This window comes from Protopterus annectens, chromosome 9.part0 (genome assembly GCF_019279795.1).
Source record: "Protopterus annectens isolate FY-2018-M chromosome 9.part0, PAN1.0, whole genome shotgun sequence".
Classification (NCBI taxonomy): domain Eukaryota; kingdom Metazoa; phylum Chordata; order Ceratodontiformes; family Protopteridae; genus Protopterus; species Protopterus annectens.
In genome coordinates, this window is record NC_056743.1 from 132,614,402 (window position 1) to 132,638,507 (window position 24,106).

A 24,106-nucleotide genomic window follows, 5' to 3' on the forward strand; every position below is an offset into this window, starting at 1 on the left:
GTCACTGTAAGGTTAACATTTGTGGCAGGCAGATGTATCTAATGTGCAGTTTCTGTGTGAACTTGGACATAGATTTTGGTGGTAATAAGGATAGCCTTGTCTGTATAACATATAATGAAATGCAGCTGTATAGGATAAGTTCAGAACCTATCTTTGCCAGATACAATTCACTGTTATTAGACCATACTAATACATCTGGCAAACCTGACTGCAATGCCAGACAAATCCAAATATGCAAAAAGCACATATAACTACTTTCCAAAATGTAATGTGCTGTATTTCTCCACTAAATTGTGGATACAATTGTTAACACACTCACAAATGATGCAGATTTATATTTTTTGTATATAGCAATGTGAAATATAAGCTTGTAGAATGAATTTCTCTACATCACAATTACAACGTTGTGCTGTTGAGCATTTATATGCAGTCTGTGTGTGAGGCATACATCATGGGATGACATGTCACAAGGCAGCTGCAGGAAGCATCTATGTTGCTGTGTATCATGCAACTGCATTACAAAAGCTGGAGTATTTTTCAAAAACATGTTTGGTGATATATTCATGTTTCTGCTTTCTTTCTGTGGTTCATGGAGTTCGTGCTGCTGGTTAATTTATGTCACACAGCTATGGCTGAATAAAGGAGAATGGGCCACATGGTGTACACGGTTAATAGAATTATGAATGTGCCACATGGTGTACATGGTTAACAGAATTATGAATGGGCCACATGGTATACACGGTTAACAGAATTATGAATGGGCCACATGGTGTACACGGTTAACAGAATTATGAATGGGCCACATGGTGTACACGGTTAACAGAATTATGAATGGGCCACATGGTGTACACGGTTAACAGAATTATGAATGGGCCACATGGTGTACACTGTTAACAGAATTATGAATGGGCCTCATGGTGTACACGGTTAACAGAATTATGAATGAGCCACATGGTGTACACGGTTAACAGAATTATTCTTTTATTGCCTGCTCAGGGACTATAGGGACAAGCTGTTGGGCACATATAATGACCCATTAAAAAAAGTGGGTGACTGATATGACCTGAACCAGACATTAATAAAGTCTGCAGATAGTCCTTGGTCTGCAGATCAGTACAGACATTGTTACAACGACCTCTATTACCTTGTCCTCAAGCTGGCAGAAGAGCTTCAACAGCAATATTTGTTTAAACACATTCTTGTATGTAGATTGCATAACTTCAGTCAAGTAGTTACAGTCACTGCATAGATAGCCTGGAAGGAACATGTGTGTCAGGTGGTATCTGTGCCTGCCAGGGGTGCAGTCTGCAATGTGTTATGGCATAATGTGTGTTACGTACATCTGCAATTTGAATGGCAGTGAACATAGGCAGTACAGGCACCCACTAAAGCTGCTTTCTCTGACACAATGAGATGTCGATAGCTGGAGGTCAGCATTTTAAACCTGTGATATGTATTGTTTGGAGCAGGCCAGGCACATGTAACACATGGCCAAGGACTGTTTATCATATGTTTTACTGCTACAGTCACTACACAGGAACAGTCATGTCATTTAGAACACAGAGTCTTCCTTTGTTCTGACTGGTTCAGCCTTGCCCTGTCTCATTGTACTGAGGTGTCTCTTTCTACTGGCATGCACTTTACAGTACAGTATGTGAATAGTGACAGGTCAGCTAGGTGGACTGCAGCAGAAGGCAGTGAAGATACACCAGGATAAGCATCACTGACATGTCATCTATGACGTAGGCCAGTCTTCCCATTGTGTCTCCACTATGTACGTCCAGGTGAAGAGAAAGGTGATGTCCATGCACCTCAATTATAGCCCACAACTGCTGCAGACCAGGATGGTGCCAGTACTGAGGATGAGACCGCCTCAATGGAGAGGAGTGAAGGACTCCCATCTGACAGGCAGCCTTCCCCATTATCTGCAGTTGCCAGCCACAAATACAACAGCTGCTGGAGACTGTGAAGGAGATACCTCTGAATGCCTGCTTCCGCCATATACAGAGAGACTCCTGGGGAAGATCACAGATTCACTTAAACAGCGGACTCAAACAACCAGGTCACTAGAAGATACACAGGCACAGGCTGTCCACCACATGGAACTCTCAACTGGTGAAGGTTCTGTGAGAATTGCCTTCTGTGCCAGAGTGGTAGGTTCCCCTACAGCTAAGCACCTTACAGTATCTGCTGCCTTATGTCATCCCCTAACCTATCCATCACCTGTAGTCAACCCTTTGTATGCATGTATGTGACTATCCCCTGTCATCCCACCCTCACTTGTGTGTGTGTGTGTGTGTGTGTGTGTGTGTGTGTGTGTGTGTGTGTGTGTGTGTGTGTGTGTGTATGCGTGTGTGTGTGTATAATCACCTTATTGATCTGTATGGTTTTACATTTGTCTGTTTGCAATGCAAAACTCTCATATGCCACGTCTCCACAGCCAGTTTCCCCTTCTCCTCTTTTATCCTATACCCCTCATTTCGCCTCTCTCTATATGAAAAATATATCTCTATCTCCACTTTTTACCCTATTTTGTTGTTGCTAAGGGTAGCCATATTTGCTTTCCAGTGTCAGTTAGGTGACCCTCTCCATGGTACTTTGAGCAGATCTGCTGCACTGCATACTGCCAACATGACAGCACTCCTATTAAAAGCAATGCATGCTGCTCTGCCCTGGGGAGTACCGTGAGAGTTGCACTACGCGCCATACTGCCATACATCTCCTAGCTCCAAGTAGTATATGTTCCTCTGCTGTCCTGAGTAATACAAGATTTGCACTACTCAGTAACGGTGCACAGTTGGAACACTACTCAGTTAATCACTATATAGCTGCAAAGTTGCTCTGCAGCAGACAGATTCACTATTGAATGTATGACATATCTTGCTACATTGTAAAGTGCAGTTTACCTGTTTATGCCTAGCACAGCTTCACAGCAGACTTTTATAAATTCCAGCTTATGTCTATATGCATGTCTGCCTGACAGTATGGCTGAAAGCATTAAAGATGTTAGTTGCTAATAAGATCAATTCCATAGACATGGGTTTGGTTCACATAGTCTTCAATAATGTATATGTTTCCACGAGCAAGTCACAAATACTCTGTGATCTCAGGTCATCCCTCTCAAAATCACATTTGTGCCTAATGTGCTTGTCTGGTTAATTATTATAACAAAATTACAGTGGGGGGCAGGTGCAAATGTGTGACATGCATGAGCTAACAGGAAAGAATATAAGCAGTCATTAAAGACATTCATTAGTCCCAACTCAAAACTGAAAATAAACACGAGTAGAAGAGTGGCTATTTTTAAATGTTTACAGTTTTGTCTACATAATTATCATGTGACCATCTTTCAGAAACTAAAGTACCAGAATTGGTTGCTCCTTGGCTGGAAGGTGATTTCACACACTGCCAAGAAGACGACATAGTTGTCTTACAGTTCTGGCTGAAATATTAAAAGTGCAGACAGGAAGTTCCCTTCACCAGATTAAACAGTGATTTATAGCACTGGCAGTCTGAACTACATTTTTCAAAAACTTGAGCACAGTCATTTCATAATGGAACATAACAAATGAGAGCAGTGAAAACATTTAAATCTGCCTAGAATGTGATTTGTAAAGCAAATTCAAAATCTCATTTTTCAGCAGAGAAATGTTTCCCTGCATCTGAGAAGATAACTCTAAGTGATAAATGGACTACATGCCGAAGCAACAGACGTTTTAAAAGCTGTGCTTCATGTCAGCCATCAAGAGCCTTGAATGGATGTCTTACTATAGTCTATAGTGGAGCACAATATCCCACCACGGAAACAGCTTAATCGCATCATCCTTCCATTCTGAGCAAACTTAGGATATTGACAGACATCAGGATAAGAAATGGTGGGGGTGTCATCTGTGTCATTATTAGATGCAAACCAAAATGTAATAGTTGTTCACACTCTGAGCTACAGCTATCATGAAGACACCCACTCAGGTGGTTCTGTGGCTGGACAAATCACACCTTGCTGCACCATCTTATCTAACTGGACCTTGACTTTGTCCTGCACAGCTATTGGAACTCTCCTTGCTGGTCTGACTCCTGGATTGACCTCTGGGTCTACTTTCATGGAGTATACAACTGGAGGTTTGCCTAGCTTGTCGTCAAAAACATCAATATACTCTGAGAAAATAGCGTCAGTGAAGCTGGAACTAGGACATGTGCTTTACATGATGGACATCTTTAGTAAAAGAGAGCAGTTTCATTCTTAAACTGTCCCTGAGACCTAATGATGACTGCACAGGTCTTCTAACTACATAAAATTGCAGGCTGTAACAGTTCCCAGCCGAATAGTATGAAAGCACTACTGAGCCTTCGGTTTGAATCTCTTCACCTCCATAAGCAACAAGCTTCAGACAATTAGCCAAATTAGTTGTTCACCAGTTCTTACTCTAGCAAATGTTTCTGCTGACATAACATTACACTTTGAACCAGTGTCTACTTTAAGCTCCATTGGTTTACCATTGATCGGGACAGTGCAAACACTTCGTTCTTTGCTAACAATTCTACTGCATTAACATTTTCACCGACCACTGATACACCATCTACATAGAAAGTAGGGTTAAAGCTCTCTACATGATCAACTTGCTTTTTTTGAGTGACCTTTCTTAATAACTGAATGAGTCTTGCTTGATTTACAAAACTTTTGAAAGTGGTTCCATTTTTCACACTTGTGGCATTGCTGACCAAATGTCAAGCACTTCTCTCTTTTAGACTCATGACTGGCACCACAATTACAACAGTTAACAATGAGACTTGACTTGGGTTTTGCCGACTCGCCCTTATACTGCACTGAGCATGTCCGCTTTTCTGAGCTAGTCCTGGAACTTGCTAGAAAGTCACGGGTCCTCCCTGGTAAATCTGCAGGGGCTCCAGCTGCCATGTGCTTAGGCCTGCTTCTGCTAGCCACATGCTGCATGCTGTCTACTCTTGCTTTAGAGGCTGCTGAAACCATGCTCTTACCACTTGCAAGCATACTTGTGTGCCTTTCTGTGCGTACATGGATATGACAAATCTCTTTAGCTTTGCTCAACATTAAATCATTGTCACAAAGCAAATGCTTTCTCACTGCAGCATTATTAACACCACAGACAACCCTGTCCTTTATTAACTCATCTTTCAAATCACCAAATCTGCCTGTTTTAGCTTTATTTTTCAAGTCAGTGATATAAGCTGCAAAAGTTTCTCCTGGCCTTTGGTCTCTTGTATAAAGATGCTTCTCTAATGTAACATTTGTCTGGAGGTTGCACATTTCTCTACATTTTCAAGCACTCAGGGTATTCTCTCGATTCAGCTTGTACAATAAAATGGCGGTTTTGCCCCCTCTCCTGCATATACTGCTGGTGCATACACAAATGAACCCTCAATTTAAATGGCTTCTGACCCCGCTAAGTTAAGCAAAGTAAATGCCCTCGTCAGAAAAAGCTGCTTTTATAAAAAGATCCTATTCCTGCTCAAATACTCTCCAGTTCTCTGCAACACTATGATCAAACACAAGTGGACTAGGTCTGCAAAATGCCATATCAACACACAGTAGTGAAGGTGCTTAAAATTATGTACAAACGTATACACATATATGTGCCAGAACTTGTAATTATGCCCAATAGCACAACAGACTCTGAAATAACTGGACTTTACCAAATAAGTCTCTGTAGCACAAGAACACGTTAAAATCGCTGTACTTTATGAAACCACTCTTTAGCGGTGTAAGAAATACTTCAAAATGACTGTACTTTGCGAATGAACTGTACACAGCACAAGAAGTTCAGAGTAAGAACCACTTTCTTTGAAATAATTGCACCATAATAAAGCACACACTCTCTGCAAACACTTTGCACACTCCTGAGATATTTTGACAAGCTCTAGTTATGCTTTGAATGGCTTCAGTAAATGCAAAATAGTAGCTTATGCTCAATTACGGTTGTTTACTAAAAAACACACAGTCGCCTTGCTTTTCTAAGCTTAGTTTGCCCTTTTATTGTACTCGTTAAACCCATTTAACTTCTTATCATGCTAATTTTACTTTAAACATGCTTGTTATGCAAACAGGAGGTAATTCTGAACCCCATATAAGTATTTCTGATAGTTTTATCAAATATCATGGTTTCGAACACTTTGTTTAATTAATAATGAGTTTTGTGCCTTACAAATGCTTCATATTGGGTTTTTTGCAAAATCATTTGTGCAAGTTTTGCTTACCTGAAGTTTGTTTCTGGACCTTTTTAATTGTTTGAGCACTGTATCACCCAGCCTGCTCAATATACCTTTACCATCAACTCCACAGCTCATGGCTTGAAGAAGTTGCACTCTCAGTCCCAGTTCTGACATCATGTAGTTCGTCCGGTCAGGATAAACAGATGAACAGTTCTGGGTTCGGTTCAAGCAGTTTTATTACACACAAACACATCAGGATTGAGGCTTAGTAACTTCAACATAAACAAACTTAACTTAAATAAACAAATAATAAAATAAACAAATAGACTACTACACTCATACATGTTAACACTCTAGCCGTTCTCTCAAAATGGCACTGCTGCCTGCACATGGTCTCTATTTATATGCATGTACCTACACTTGGAAATGCTTCTTAAAGTTACAATACACGCTCTGTTCTACACATACAACATGAGCACATCAGATTTTGCATTGTGGCCACCCAGGTTTTGAAGCTACCAAAAGAAGGGTGAGAGGACTAGTATTTTGGCCTTCTCTGTTAAAAGATATTGATAAAGTACTTTCATCTTGTTCAGTATGCAACAGTACTAAATCATATTTGCAAAAAGAGCCACTTCAGCTAACCCAGATTCTTGAACTACCTTGGTCAGCAGTAGTCACTAACATATTCCAGTGGCATAGTCGACATTACTTAGTGTTGGCAGACTTTTATTCAAATTGGTTCAAGACTGATCTGCTACCCAACCTAATGTCCAGTACTGTCATTACTAAATTGAAGCATCATTTCTCAGTCCATGATAGTCCACACAAAGTTATTTATGACAATGGTGCCCAGTTTACTAGTCATCAATTTCAGAAATTTGTAAATGAGTGGGACTTTATCCATGTTACCAGTAGTCCTGAGTACCCACAGTCAAAAGGTCTAGCTGAACGTGGAGTACAAAGTGCAAAGCAATTACTAGATAGGTCAAAAGTGTGACAATACCAATGTTTTCTTGAAGTTGCTTAATCTCAGAAGTGTACCCCATGAAAATTTACTTGGCTCACCTGCTCAGAGACTTCTTTCTAGGCAAACCAGAACAACCTATCAGTTCCAGTTTGTTGGTGAATAATGCTACAAACACCAGAGCAATAAAAGCCCAACTATTCAAAAAGTGCTCATTCCAGAAGTCCAGCTATGATATGAACAGATTTCTTTGTCCACTGAATGTGAGGATGTAATCAGATAAAGGTTTTTATTGAATTGGTCAAGTGAGAAGTGTATGTGCAGAGCCAAGATCTTACTTAGTAGAATCTGAGGTTATAGAATACAGAAGTAATCGCAGGCATCTTCTTCCTGTGTCTGAATCAATATTGCAGCATCATACCTGTGATACAGACTCTAGATAAATGAGCAATCCAGACGATGTTCTTTTTGAAGGCCATGTCTCAGTACGTATTCCCGTTCCTGATGATGTCCCAGATGTGCCTAAAGTTGAATATTCATTAAAGACAGTTGCTGTTGCTAAATCCAGTCCTAATTTTTATGTCACATGATCAGGTCATATTTCCAGACCTAGTGTAAAATACACAGTAACCTGGACATGACTGTTTTATGTGCATTAAATTTTGTATGACTGCATGTCAAAGAATTAGTTCTGTATAATTGCATTTCATAGGATCATTTCTGTGTAACTGCATGTCAGTGAATACTGTCATTTGGTGTATGATCTATTTCTCAGAGATGGAGGTTGTACAACGGAGCATGTGCTGTAACTTTAAGAACCATTTCTAAGTGTAGGCATGTGCATATAAATAGTGAGCACGTGCAGGCAGCAGTGCCATTTTGAATGAACAGTCAGAGTGTTAACATGTGTGAGTGTGGTAGTCAGTTTGTTTATATGTTTAAGTTACTAATCCTCAATCCTGATGTGTTTGTATGTAATAAAACTGTTTGAACCAAACCCACAACCATTCATCTGTTTTATCCTGACATCCTGACCAAACAAGTGACAATTAATTCAGATCCTGATAATATCCTAGAATATCCTTTAGATAATATTTTCTTGAGCTGGTGGCAGCTCAGATAGATGCAAAAGATCCCATGGCACCTATTGAAAAGAGAAAAAGTTCCCCGGTGCCCTGGCCAAACTTCCCCAATAGTATAAATACCACCTCAAGTCTCCCTTGAGAAGAGGCCATTAGCCTAGTGGGACTAACCCAGTCAACAAAAGATGGATGGGATACATACATACATAAATACATAAATAAATAAATAAATAAAATAAATTAGGTTAGTCACTCAATGAAGAAAAATAGAATAAAAAAAGAATACATTAATAGAAGACAAGAATGTAACAGCAATGTGGCAATAGAATTTCATCAATATTATGTTTTTATTTTAGAAAAAAAAAAGGTCTATTAGTGTTTTTGCTTCATTAAGTTGTTACAAAATGCTCCAAAGGTTGGGCATTTAAGGTAAATGGTTACAAACCATTAGCATAACCACAGTGGAGAAAGTTTAGAAGCATTTGCCAGCATTTGTGAATGCAAAGGTATTAATATTTTGGCACTGCTCAGTTCATGAGAATTAGATGACTAAAGAGGGAGTCTAATTTCAGACGTTATCTAAAAAAATAATATGCTGAAAGGGAAAAAGTGTAACAGGTAGATGAACAGACTAGGCTACATTGGCTGCTCCCCCCTCAAAAATACTTGGCTGAATTATTTTCTGAATCAAAAATAATCTTCTTAAAGGTTTCTGAACCATATTCCAAATAAAGGGCATCCAAACAAACTGTCCTCAGGTAGGTCTGATCTCTTTCAAAAGCACTCTAACATATGACCTATCCCATCCCATGCATCTCACAAAGGATATAATCAAAACATCATCCACATGTTCCTGTACAGTCTGGTGACACATGTATGGAACAGACTGATCCATTGCAGGGAATACTACATTATCATATGCAGCCAGAAATGGATTACAATTTTGTGCCTAACTTACCATAATAAGAGAGGCACTGATGTTCAAGTGTGATCACTGTTGCAAACAAATATGGTATCTCTGTAGCAGACTGAATTTGATGTCTGTCCAGACTCAGAGAAGTCAAATACTGCATGTTTCAGATATAAACAGAGTGCCTTAATGTACCATCTTTAGTTCTTTCCTTCTCTAGAGGCTGGAGTAAGGGATACCCCTTAAATGTGGTCTCCCATGAGCTTACTGGGACCAGGCTACAAAAAAGAGAAGTGGAGCTCTTATCAAAGGAAAGTAGAGGGCCACATCCCCAAAGGGTTTATGATGCAACAGGTACAGGATATAAAGTCTGGACACCCACCCCAGTTGAAGTGTTCCCTTTTAAGAAATTGATGGGGGTGGGTTAGAAACTTGACTATAACAATAATCATACATGAACACCCACCATTATAAAAAGTTACCCACACAATGTATGTTCTTCATGTGAACCCCTGTTGCAGTTATTTCATCTAGGAAGATTTCCAAACTTCACCCCAAAGAAGGGTGTTGGTTAGAATCCACAGGAGAAATCCTCTCAGTACAACAGAAGTAAAGCCATCCCTGACCTTGAACACTGCACCCATTTTGTAATGCCTTGAGAATGTGTGCACCAATGACTATCCTGCTGCGTCAAGAATATCCTGAGTGCTTGCACCAGTGGTGTAGAGAGATTAAGCACTTACCACAGTTCAGGTGACATGAGTCTGAAAAGTAGACTGGGTGCTTGGTGGCACAGCCTGAGAGGATGGGCAATCCTACCCTCCATGGGAGGAAGCATGCTAGGAAATAGCACTGAGGTTTGCCAGAGACTGGAGGTCAGAAAGAATTCTAGGGTGTACAGACAAGAGAGGGCAGTGCAGACCTGACCTCCGTATTAGGCATGGGGTTGGCGATAAAGTACTAAGGTCAATCCCTCTTTTCCATCCAGCTTGTTCCTGTGTCTGTGTTTACATAAATATACAGTTGGTTACAGTTTGAAAGAGCAAACCCTCATATGAGGGATTTTTTTTTTTACTGTTGTAAAAAAATAAAAAAATGCCGATGTGAGCGAATGTTCTTCCAAATGGATTTTTGCTAGTAGCCATTTGTATGGAATCTCCTTGCAGTGGAGAAAGGGAATTTGCCCTTAACCTGCTGCTGTGCAATCTTGGAGTTTGTATATATAATTAGCAGAGAATGTGGGGGAGCAGGGTGACTTGCCACCCCGCACCTACAAAAAAATGTATTTTAATTTGCATATTTTCAATCACTCCTTCTAGGCTTATGCTTGGGAGTATTCGATACTTTATGAGATACTCAAACTAAACAGTACACCCGGTGACCAGAAGGTATCAGTAAACACATCAAACTCAAACTAAACAGTACACCCGGTGACCAGAAGGTATCAGTAAACACATCAAACTCAAACTAAACAGTACACCCGGTGACCAGAAGGTATCAGTAAACACATCAAACTCAAACTAAACAGTACACCCGGTGACCAGAAGGTAAACACGTCAAAAATCAGACAATGACATCAAACAAAAATAAAGTAAATAAGGCTTTATTTTGATGTGCAGTAGCAAAAACAGTAAACCAAGGTTTCATCCTAACAGGCTTCTTCAGTACATAAGAATGCAAAAATGAATGAGTTACTGTATACATACAGATGATGACTGGTCACATGATTCTTAATAGCAAATCAGACAGTGGGTATAAGGCTAATCAAATGCAGTAAAGTGAAAGCAGATGAAGATGAAATATATAGCAATAAAATCTAGGATGCCAGCATGTTTCTTTAGTTTTTTGTAATAAAAAAAACTCTAGGAATAATAAATGCTGGAAATAGAAACATTTTTAAATAGATGTACTTGAAAATTAACACTAATTCTGAATTTATTCAAAGCAGAGTTATACTAAAAATCGCCATCTGGTGACCAACTAGTAAAACAACAGCATAAAATAAGTGTGAAAAACAGTCCCATTTGTAACCAGAAAATGCTGAAGTACTACTGACTGAAATGAAAAGCAATCTGTCATATGCCTTATTAGCTGAAGCATTTTGTTACACTATACAAAAGGAGAGAAGTGGACAACCTTGTGAAGTGGTGTCAGAACAAGTACTCACTTAATATCAGTATTCTCTCTCACTCTATTACAGTATGGTTTGGGAATAGTACAATATGGAATCGCAAGGCTCTACGGCGAGTATTAAAAACTGCGCAAAACATCACTGGAATAACACTCCCTGCATTGGAGGGCATCTACAACAAAAGAGTTTTAGAAGTGCTCAAAATATTATTATGGACACTACCCACCCACAACACAAACTTGTTTATGCTGCTACCATCGTGGAGGCATTATAAGAGCACAGTGGCCAGAACAACCAGGCTGAAAGACAGTTTTATACCTCAAGCTATTAGACTGTTAAATAAAACTCACATACTACCTCTCCCTCCAGTATTATAGGTTGGCTCACATTTGGAGGAAAGCAAGCTTTTTTTTTTTTTTTTTTTTTTGGCATTTATATTATTGTCTATGTTTTAAATTACTTCTTAACTGTCGTGTTCTTATATGCTGCTGGAGGATTTGCAGAATAAGAATTTCATTGTACTTTGTGACGCTGTCTTTAGTACATATGACAATAAACTTGTATTGAATTGAATTGAAATGGTAAAAAAGCAACATGAGATTCAAATGTAAATAAAACATTCACATTGCCATTGTTAAAAATATGAAACTTACTGAACCCGATGTAAAACATTAAAATATAGGTATACTCAGTAAAGCATTTCATCCATACCTCTCAACTGTCCCTAATTTTGACTCATTTTAGCTTTGGCCCTCTTAATCCCTCTTAACACTGGTGTCTTCTGAACAAAGGGTGGTTATGAGTTGAATACTTGTGTTACTTCAGGAAATGTATATTAATTCAAATTTTCTAATTCTGTTAATATCTCAAGTTAATAGAACTAATATTTTAAAAGTGGCCCTGATTGCCCCCAATTTTTTTGGGATTTGTCTCTAATTCTGTTGAGATTTGTCCCCGATTGGTTAAGAGCTGTGCATTTAACCCTGTCAGACAGACAACACCCAGAGTGACATATCACTTCTAGTCTCATGTTGTGCCCTTTGGTGCTAATATTGCACCATGTAGTGGCATTTGATAAAACAGCAGCATGGAATTCAAACATGATAAATATTTACATTTAGAGCCCTAAAGAAAGCAATTGGTGAGAAAGTATTCCCTAGGTCCAGATCAACTATATGCAGCCATTTACCTCCAGAAATCAAATGTCTGTCCTCACTATCACTAGTTGTACAGTACTACGTAATCACCTAAACAATGAAGCAGCTTGCAGTTGCTTCAAAGTCAATAGCTAATAACTTTTAAATTGGGGTAATAAATTATGCTCAGATATAACACTGGGAGCATCAACTAGTATCTCATAATATATATATATATATATATATATATATATATATATATATATATATATATATATATATATATATAAATAAATAATACATATATCCATGTTACATAATGGCCAGCATCTGACAGGAGTCAATGTTCAAGCTGTAACTTCTGTCATTATTTGTATGTTGACTCTGTAAGCCCATCAAGGACAACTACACTTTTCTGAGGTGACCAAGGGGCACTATCTGGTTAAATAACATGTTCATACAGTGATGCAGAGAATCATGATTGTGGACCACTTCACTTAAACCGCCTTTACATTCTGTTATGTATTTTGTTTAAGCAATCAAGTACTCAGCAAAAGAAATACGAGTAAAACTAACAGCCGAATATGACAATTCAGATTCAACAATTTGCAAGCAGTTTTAAACAAAGCTGGTAAAATATAATTACAGGAAGCTTTTAATCCACTATTATTTTAATAAACATGTCATTAGGAAAAAAGCAATTAGTACAGGGAACTTGAATTACGCTTTACGCATGACCTGTAAACCAGTAAATGCAGTAAGCACCATTCACTATATTAGCAAAAGGAAATGTGATAGAAAAGATTTCTAAGATTTTAGTAGTTGTGCACTGTACTAATCCAAATACATGTTAATCAGGAAAGTGGAATTCAGTTTTTAGTTGTAATTACATTTAAAAGCAGCAGATGACACTGCAGTAAAAAACGGACAGTTGGCAACCCTATGTAACACTAGCATGGCAAACCATAGCTATGTACCACAGAAAAACCCAGAGGAAGGTTACATTTTGAAAACTATTAATGGAAAGGTAGCAGAGATCTCCATCATGTGGCTGGAAGACATTATTGCATCTGGTGTTAACAAACTCATACTGTTAACGCAGGCACTGAGGACATTAGAATTTTTAATATTGCAATCACATTCCCCAACGTAAACAAGAGATATTGAGCAGGGAGTTCCTCTCATTTTGTAGTTGTTTGTAAATCTAGACAATCCAAGTGGCTTTTTTTTTGCCCAGTCAGTATAAATAATTCATTATATCAAAATATGTTCCTTGTTCAAAACGAAAAGTAAAACTATTCGTCATGCATGCTTATTTCTTGTTTCTTTACACTCTGATGCATGCAGTATGCACCTGTATTATATTATATTATATTATATTATATTATATTATATTATATTATATATTCTGTTCACAGAAGGAGTTCTCTATGGTAAAAGGCGTCTGTAGGCTAAGGAGAGGTAAAGATCGAGATCAGCTTGTACTCTCTGCTGAGCTTTTTGAATACTTTCTAAGAGGCTGTAAACCATCAGATTCCTAACCTGCTGTGCATGCCTTCTTTGCGATTTTTTCATTTAATTAGCATTTATGAGTTCCAGAAACGCTCCAATCCACACTGCATCTATCATGCTTTAGCTTCCGCAGTGACCTTCCTTCAAGGCATTCATTAAAGCTGCCCTGCAAGCCAAGGATAGGATTCAGTAAGTTGTGGGGCTTGTATACCAACCTCACTTTTCCTCCTTGTAAACGCAACAGTAGTTACTATGTGTAAGATTATTCTGACAGCTTTGTGGCATGATTAATGTCTGGTGGCATATCACAGTTTTACTACTAGTGTCTGATTTGTAACATATTGTTGTAACTGCATTTTTAGTTGTAATCTATTGCAGTTAGAAAATGTATTTCCTCCTGCTGGGAGCTATCTGAGTTTAGTTCAGTATACCATCATCTGTTGATTCTTATTAAAGATTTAGAAGTAGTATGACAGAATAACAATTTAATAAACCTCTTTTAATAAACCTCTTCCTCCATGTTACTCAAACATCTGTGGACATATCCTGCATTCAACTGTAAATTTTAACAATGTAATTCTACCCCTAATTCTACATTTCAGAGCAGGTTTTACCAGTGGCTGTTGTTGTAACTATTATAAAAAAAGTAATCACATCTATTTTTTTTGCAATACATTACCTTCTGTTACCTTCTTCTCTTTCTCTGCTAACTAAAATATGTCATTTCTTCAGCTATTCCTCTGATAGTTTTAGTTTTTTATGTATTATTTATTTATTGACATTTGATTACTAGGAAAGTCCGACCGAGTAGAAGCCCATTTTCAGAGGAGGCTCGGGGAGAAAAGCTCCAAATTATTACAAAACATTTAAGATCAATAATTTTACAATCTTCAAAAAGAAAACAAAAACCTCTATAGTTTAAATAATTATAACAAATTAAACATAATATAAAAACATAGGTTAAGAGTCGATACATGATATATTACAATTTAATATTTAGAGAAATTTTGGACAGTTTGTAGAAAAATTAAAGGTAAGTTAGTCTAATACAAATAGGAATTGCAATATGAAGTGAGGGAAAAACAGGCTTATGGTATATTTAGAGAGAAGGTCAGGGAAGAGAATTAGATAGCAGTAAGGAAGTAAGTGAAGAAGGGAGAGTAAGGAGGTGTAAGGAATGAAAAGGTACTTGTCCACATTTAGGGATATAGTTTATCCTGGTTTTGAGCAAGAACAGAGACAGATTTTTGGTAGGAAGTCTTTCAGAGTGGTTTTGAAAGATGTGAGGGAGGGTACATACCTAATGGATACAGGTAAGGAGTTCCAAGCCTTAGCAACCTTGTAGGGGTATAGACAATAGCCAACAGATTTCCTAGGCTTATAGACGGGCAGGAGTTTTTGGTCACTGGATCACAATGACCAAGTGGAAACATAGTTGTGTAGAATGTTTTTTAGCACTGGACAGGCAGGTGGATGCTGAAAAAATGTATAGGCTGTAAGAAGTGTATATATTAGCTGATGTGGCAGTTCTAACTGATTTAGGCTTTTCAGTGCTATACTGTGGTGGGCTCTGAAAGGGGTATGTGCTGCAAATTTGGTAACTTTGTTATAACATTGTTTAAATTTTATTTTTTGTGAAGCCTGGAGGTTAGTAAGGATGGGAGTGCCATAAACGAAGTCTGGGAAAGAGATAGGTAGTGGCAACTGTAGTTTTAGTTGTATTGGTGAGAAAGTGTTTGGCTCTGTAAAGCATCCCTAGTTTATGACGAGTTTTTCTTATGCAGTTTTGTATATGCAAGTCAAATGTAAGATTATCATCCACTATCATCCTGAATAGTTTGCTATGAGAAGTGACTTTAATGGTTGTATTATCAAGAGAGGACTTAAAAAACAATTTAGTTTGTTTTTGTTTTATAAGAAAGGGATTTAGCTGGGGGAAGTAGTAGACTGATCTTTTTTTGTGTTGAGCATTAGTTGTGATTTACAAAGGCATGTTTCAGTGGCTGTTAAAGCTTCCTGAGTAATTTTTGGAGGTGTACCATGTTGTCAGATGTGCAAATGAGAGTGGAATCATCTGTGTATTGTATTAGCATGGCCTGTCGTGTGGAAGTATAGAGGGTGTTGGTGAGAATGTTAAAGAGGAGGGGACCAAGGATAGAGCCTTGTAGTACACCAGTGGTGACTAAAGGTAAGGAGAGAGTGTGGAGTTGCATTTTTTTACGGACCGATACCTAGTGGACAGGTAGCATTTTTTATAGGTCTTACTCTATTCTGACTTTTCTTCCTTCTTCTTGGGTCCATTGGTTATAGTCATCTATTACTTCCTTCTCCTACCTATTTGTTTTCTCTCCTGTAACATTTGCCCCTCTCTGTCCAACTCAGCATTACCTCATCCCTTGTCTCTGGCAATAAAATGATGACAGCTTTCTGCTTGTCCCCTACATCTTATGCTCTTTTTTTCAAACTCACAGCCTCTAAGAGAGTGTTAATATTATTTTGTCACCACAATTATTGAGCCTATTCTTTATCTACTTAATTTGCAGCATTGTAACGCCGATATAAATTCAATATCAGGCATTTCATTCAGTTTGAGACATTTAATACTAAACTAGATGATACAGTACAACTTGCATTACCTTGCATTCTCTTACCAGCAAAAGGAGACAATAAACCTGCCATGTCTGTCCTTTTATGTGGACAATAAACCTGCCTTGTCTGTCCTTTTATGTGGACAATAAACCTGCCATGTCTGTCCTTTTATGTGGACAATAAACCTGCCTTGTCTGTCCTTTTATGTGGATTTAGCACCATCTTTGCTCCATTTCAATCCCCTCCTTAGCCTAGTCTTCGAAATCCTCCATGTCATCTTTAATGCCTTTGTGACATTTTGCTTTAACACCTGTTCTGATACTTTCAGGGATCTAGTTTAGTTCCTTCAAGCTGGTATACCAGTAAACTGGAAAGTCTGAACACCTTCTTTGGTAGAAGTGAGGAAAGAAACAACATGATGGCTCCAAAGCTACCCACTGATGACAAGGATGCAGTACTTAGCCTCAGCACAGAGGATGTAAGAAGAGAGCTAAGGAGAGTGAAGCCCCGGGAAGGCTGCTGGCCCAGACAGCATACTGGTCAAGATGTTAAAAGGCTGTGCTGATCAACTATGCACAGTGCACAAGAAAATATTTAACACCTCTCTTGCCATGGCAAAAGTACCCTCATGCTACAAGGAAACTAATGTCATCCCACTACCTAAGAAAAGCACTCCCACCAGCCTTAACGACTACAAACCAGTTCATCTGACATCCACGGTTATGAAATGTTTTGAGCAGCTGATAAAAAAGCATTGTACATCATGTCTACCTCCTGGTTTTGATGGTCTGCAGTTTGCGTACAGAGCTAACCAATCCACTGCTGATGCCATGAGCAGCACATCTCCCATGAGCATTTAGAGGGCAAAGACAACTATGTGAGGATACTGTTCATAGACTTCAGCTCTCCATTTAGTAAAGTGGTACCAATGCAGGTGATAGTAAACATCTCTGTAACTGGATACTGCACTTCCTGATTGATGTGTTCTTACCTGAACACACCCTCTGTGGTCTCTCAAAGTGCATCACGATTAACACCAGGATTCCACAGGGATGTGTTCTCAGCCCATTGTTATTCACTATCCTGACCCACAACTGCTATGCTAAGCACAAGTCCAACCATATCATCAAGTTTGCTAATGACACCACAGCTGTGGAGCTCATCACAAAGGAGGATGAAAGGGCATAAAGAGAGGAGGTGGCATCTTTATCAGTTGGTACAAGGGGAACAACCTTGACCTGAATGAAAGCAAGACCAAACAGATTATTATCAACTTCAGGAAAAGGAGAACAAACCAACCAGTGCTCAGGATCAATGGTGAGAGTGTGGAGAGAGTTAAAAGTATGAAACTGCTGGGTGTACACATTTTAGAGGATCTCTTGTGGTCGGGAAACACCAGCCAAATGGTCAAGAAAGAGCACCAACACCTCCACTTTTTAAGAAGGCTGAAAAAAGCTAAGCTTACTCCTCATATTCTCTCCACCTTCTATACAGGTACAATAGATGGCATCCTCACCTGCAACTTCACAGTATGGTTTGGAAGCTGCACAGTTACAGAAAGGAAGGCACTACAAAGAGTGGTGATGGTTGCAGCGAAGATAACAGGTTCCAGTCTTCCATCGATAAATCAACTTTAATCTGCAAGAAGCATCCGAAAAGCCACCAAAATAATACAGGACACCACACATCCTGCTCATGAACTATTTAAGCATCTGGCATCAGGCAGGAGATAGTCCTGCAGTGGATGCTGTAATACAAGATTCCAATAACAGCTTCTGCCCTACAGTGATTCGACTTCTGAACTCGGGCATTAGTCCCAGGGGTCTGGAAATATAATACATCAAATTTTTATTTATTTGTGCAATATATACTTACATATATTCCAAGTAAGTGCAATATTTATTTATTATATCTATAGTCAGTATTATTTAATCCACTCAAGTGTAATATTAGACAAATAACTTGGGCATTGTTCAATTTGTAGTGTGTTTTGTATTACTTCAAATAGGGTAGTTATTTTAACTCAGGGGAGAGTATTATTTTTGTATAGGAGTGTTGGTAAATGTCTCTGCTCTTTCTTGCGTGTACTGGGAGCAGTACTGTATTTGTTACTTATGTTTATTGCTCCACTTGTATCTGTTGTTTCACTTCCCTTTGTAATCAAGAAATTTTGTGCATCAGCTTAATTCATTCAGACTACACGTGTGTAATTTTAAATGACAATGACTGACACTCACCCTCCACCCCATCTACCCTTCTTGTTTAGAATAACCCATTCACATCTCCCCGAGATGATCTTGTACACCAATATCATGCCCCCCCTTTTCTCTTTTGTTCTCAAGTAAAAAGAGCTCTAGATCCTCTAGTCTCTGGTGATATTCTATCCCTTCCATCCCAATGCCTCTTCCAGGTACTTGTCCTTTCCTCATGACTCTTTCCAGGAGTCTGATTACTTTTTCCTTATAAGGCCTCTACAACTAAACACAGTATTCAAGCTGTGATCTGAATGTTTCCCAGTATGATGAGCACTTTCATTTTTGTTATTTATACTGGGAAATAAACAATCATGGCATCCTTAATACAGCAGATCTTTTCTTTTGCCTTGGATACGAAGAGTAGAGACACTTTTTAATGTAGAATATCTGGTCACTATTTTTCATAATTTTGCAGCTGAAGCTTCTTTTCTGACATATCTCGGTATACTTTCTTATTCCTGAAGAAAAACAACTGGTACCGCTCCAGGCTTGATAGCAAGAACCAAGAACTTCTCCAGTCGAGGCTACCGCCATCACAGTTATACACACATACATACACATGCGCGCACACACACATATATATGCGCGTGTGTATAGGCTCCCTTTTGAAATGTTGACATTTATAACAAGAGTGCCAACACTCCAAAAAAAAAAATAAATAAATGAGAAGAACAAATCACAAACATCCCTCTTCTCTTTTAAACTTGTTTTATGCAGGGAGAAGCCCCCCCAACTCCCGAACTTGTATATACCAACTCAAAGATCACCATACCTTGGAGAAAAGACAATATTCCAAGAAATGTCCATCTTGGACTTAGTATATGCAAGTCCACTTTTTCTGTTGTTCAGTATCTGCATTACGGGACTTTCTAGTGTGTGTGTGTATATATATATATATATATATATATATATATATATATATATATATATACACACACACACACACACACATACACGGGTTCCCCTTCACAAAGTCAAATGGCCACAATCTTGAAATAAATATGGTCGAGACCATATGCTCAAAATTGTAGAAGCTTGACTGTGTGAATGGGGAATGGCATACAGCACAGAATGGGAGATTTTCCTTTCTGCGCTGAAGTACGATCTCAGAGTTGGAATAAATAAGTAACGAGGGGTGTGGGGGTACAGGGGTGCTTGCCTCCCTGCAGAAACACTTTTTTGTGTTACATTTTTTTTTCGCTCCCTTTCACAAAGTTGAGCTTCTGAAATTCGAGCATATGGTGTCAGCCATATGCATTTTGAGTTTCTGAACGTTCGACTTTGTGAAGGGGAACCATATACACACACACACACACACACACACACACACACACACACACACACACACTTGTGGGTGTGTACCTTGCTAGCTCTCTTACTCTCTTTTTTAGGACAGTACTAAGAGCTAGGTCAGAGATTTTAAAAATAACTGCAAAATTCTATAGGTGGTTAATGCAGTAGGTATTGCAGTGTGCACCTAATGGGTGGGAAGATAATACATCAGAGAGTAACTGATATGAGAACCTAGTAATGCTCTCTGGTATGAGTATATAAGGTAAGGTTGAAAGGGGCTTCTAATGTCAAATTTACACAAGGGTATGCAACTCAAGTGCTGGATTAAGAACTCAGAGACAGGAAAGACGATCAAAAATTGTCTGACAATAGTTTTACCTGGAAGTTGCCCTAATTAAACCTTTCCTGTTCTTCCTGTTCCTTACTTTAATAAAAATGCTATTTCTTGGCTGCTCACACAGTTCGGGTGCAGACAGAATACAAATACAAATGCATTACAAATGTTTACTTCCAAACCCTAACCTAGAACTTCCAAAACTCCAAGAAAACAAGTTTGAAGTAAAAGGAACAATGCAATAAAACAAGAGCAGACATGTAACAAAACATATATCTTTTATGCAATGGCTTAAAGTTTAAAAAAATAATTTATTTATTTCCAGCTGGAGCACTGGCTACTGATAATATGTATACACAAATTACAGAGATATAGCAATACCTCAATTGGAGGCTATGCCCAAAAGTTCATTGATTTCAGCATCAAGAATTCTCTGGATCAAATAGTCAGACCACTAGAAGTAAAATGTACTTAACCTGGTCCTTACAAATGTGGCAGTGATACATAGTGTCCCACAGGTAGACCCTTCCCCAGTCAATTCTAACCATACATTGGTAACTTTTTTTATTTTTTATTTTTATTTAACATTTGCTGACCGGGAATGTCCGACTAGGTTCCACAGAGCCTGTTTTCAGCGGAGGCCCGGGGAGAAATGCTCCAGATGCATGTCTTTGGAAATGTGGGAGGAAACTGGAGTACCCGAAGGAAACCCACGCAAACACAGGGAGAACATGCAAACTCCACACAGAAGGCACCCCAGCCGAGAATCAAACCGGAGAACCTCTTGCTGTGAGGCGACAATGTTAACCACTGCACCACTATGCCGCCCACTTTCTCTTTCAAAGTCTCTAAACCAGGTAGACAAATATCAGAATATTCAAAGGCTTCAAAAGTATAAACTTCCAACAATTCTATGATCCCCCCAAAATGCAGACACAGCTAGTAGTTATGCAAGTAAATTCTATACTCTCCTATAAAACTATATAAACCTCTCACTCGCCCCCAAAAAAAACTAAACAAAGGGAGAAAGAAAAAAGAGTAAGTCATCAGGGTGGTCCACATGCATAAACAATGCAGTAAGAGGGGGGGGAAAGCACACTGGAATATATAGCAAAGCTAAAGACCCACAGGTCAAGATTATCATGAAAAGGTTATTCAAGGTACTGAAATCATCATTAGGAAAGCTAAGCTGTCCCATGAAGTTAGGCTAACATCAGAAGCTAAGGATAATAGCAAATCCTTCTTTACTTACATCACAAAGTCACAGCACAAAGTACTGATGACACAGTCCTGAAACAAAAGGGTTCAAGGACAGTGAGAAGATGCCATCAGTCAAGCAGAGGATTACACAAAGGATCATGGGTAGGAAAAGCAGCAGATATACAAGGGTGCTGACTCGTATATAGACAGATTGCATGTGCATGGGTATATATTTATAAGACAAAGTATGTGGAATGGAGAAAAACTGAAGTGAATAAGTACAAAAATATACATACCTGGTAGGTTGTGAAGGTTTCATATTAAAATGGATGTAATATGACATACAAGGTCGTTTCTGAAATATATGGCTGGATATGTATCACGCAAACCTACAGAACAGAAACAGATGAAATGGGCAAGAAGAATAAAACAAACCTGTGGTCAGACTTGGCTCATTAGGTGGGGTACATCTGGCAATAAGACTAAGAATGTTAAATGCCTATAAGATTCAATATAAGGACATTCAACCATTGTACTCACCATGGAAACTGCACCTGCCCTGAGTGCATGCAACCCTCCACCTCACTGGCAGAGGTGAGAAAGCCGTGTTAATGTGAAATCATAACCGTGAAAAAGAGAGACTCTTATTTGCTTATTTCTCCCTATGTGGAATGGCATTGGAGGTGGTGGATTTACATGTTAAGATGTGAAAGGAAAGCCTTAACAAGTAAAGTGCAAAACAGTTGCTTAAAATGCCCATCTATTCATGTCTATTCACAAGTATGTGTGTTTCAGTTCTGATACGTTACTGTATGTCTATCAAAATTCAAAATACCTGTGTAGCCTTCTGTTGTAACAGCTGATAGTACAATAAACGTATGATAACAAATTTGACATAAAAATACATTTTTGAGATTAGTAATGGTTTATTTGTGGTAATCAATATGATTTATATATTAAGTGAGACTGATGATGGATGCCAGCCCTTCCCTTTTCATGAGGATCTTTTCATATCCAGAATGAGATAAACACAATTATGGATGATGTTACTCTTGCTGGATACTGTCCCCATAAGGGCCTGTGGTATGTGAACCTGAGGTGCATGCAAAGACTTGCCAGAACAGACTTTGTGCATCCATTAAGCTAGGGGCAGTATTCTGATCAGAGTTTCCTCAGCTACCATCTATAAATTCCTCAACACTAAGTCAACCAAATGCTGTGGAAATAGGTGTCATGTATCTTGTAGGCATGCCTTCATATGAGTGACAGGAATGGTCTAGTGAAACATCCAACAAACCAGACTCCTATATTGCTGTGCTCCTCTGTCATCAATAGCACACAATTTCTGGTGATGGCTCTATATAGGAAGACATATGCAGTTCTATATGTCCTTTTGGGAGTCTACCTGATAACACCGACACGCCAAAACACCAACAACGACATAACCGACATGACAAAACTGAAAGAAACCGAAAGTTCAAAAACATGAAACTTCACATGCCCGACAAACCACAATCCTGACAATCAACAAAACAAATAACTTTCCCGAAAAACACACACACAACACAAGCACATTAAAACCTTACAAGCCTACACTAAACCTTACATACACAACTATCTATGCACTAACCTTAACCCAAACCCTAACCTTAAGGTCCGTCACTATCGCACACTTACCTTACCTTACCAGCACCCTAACCCTAACTCACTTAATCCGCCCCTAACCCTTAAATCTGTCACTATCTCACACTTACCTTACCCGCACCCTAACTCACTTAATCCGCCCCTAACCCTCAAGTCTGTCACTATCGCACACTTACCTTACCCGCACCCTAACCCTAACTCACTTAATCTGCCCCTAACCCTACAGTCCGTCACTATCGCACACTTACCTTAACATGTCGGTGTTCTCAGCATTGGGATTTTCAACTGTTGATTATCTTCGTTGTCGATCTTCTGGTGTCGGTGTTCTCATTGTCAGCATTGTGGATTTTCGGCGTTTTCAGGTAGACCCCCTTTTGGTAAGGTACAGGATTTCTCAACAACCATTATAATTTAAAAAAACAATATGGGCAGAAATTTGAAAAATATATATTTTGATCTTGTTATAAATTTCTACACAATCAAAATCTGCCAGCACCACAGTCATTACCTACTAATAATTTTACATTTTTCTAACACTGAATGTCCACATAGGGACAAGGATCTTGATTTGGTCTTGTTTTCTTGGAAAAATACTTTTACATATAATGCACTGTGAGGGCACAGGTGATGGAATTAATATGCCTTGGTACCATTTGTCAGACCACAATTCTGTTAATTTAGAATCAAAACAAAGTAAAAGTACTGTCAGAAGCATAGCTAAGGTGGGACAATAACTCCAGCCATAAGATGTTAGGCCATTGGATCAGCACAACCTTTTTTTTAATTGTATGCTCCTTACATAAATACAATGGCAGGAGCAGATGAGGAAGGTGTTATGACCTGGCAATTTTTCTTATGGGGGAATAA

At 38.7% G+C, this 24,106-nt stretch overlaps 1 protein-coding gene across 1 annotated transcript in view; it reads right to left on the minus strand.

The window, feature by feature from the left end:
- The window catches only part of PAMR1 (peptidase domain containing associated with muscle regeneration 1), a 1,499,432-nt gene extending 1,477,451 nt beyond the window's left edge, over window positions 1–21,981 (minus strand). Inside the window, exon 1 of the mRNA XM_044082656.1 lies at window positions 21,892–21,981. The gene's annotated coding sequence lies outside the window, so the exon portion shown is untranslated. The remainder of the gene's footprint in view (window positions 1–21,891) is intronic.
- Window positions 21,982–24,106: the final 2,125 nt, after the last annotated feature.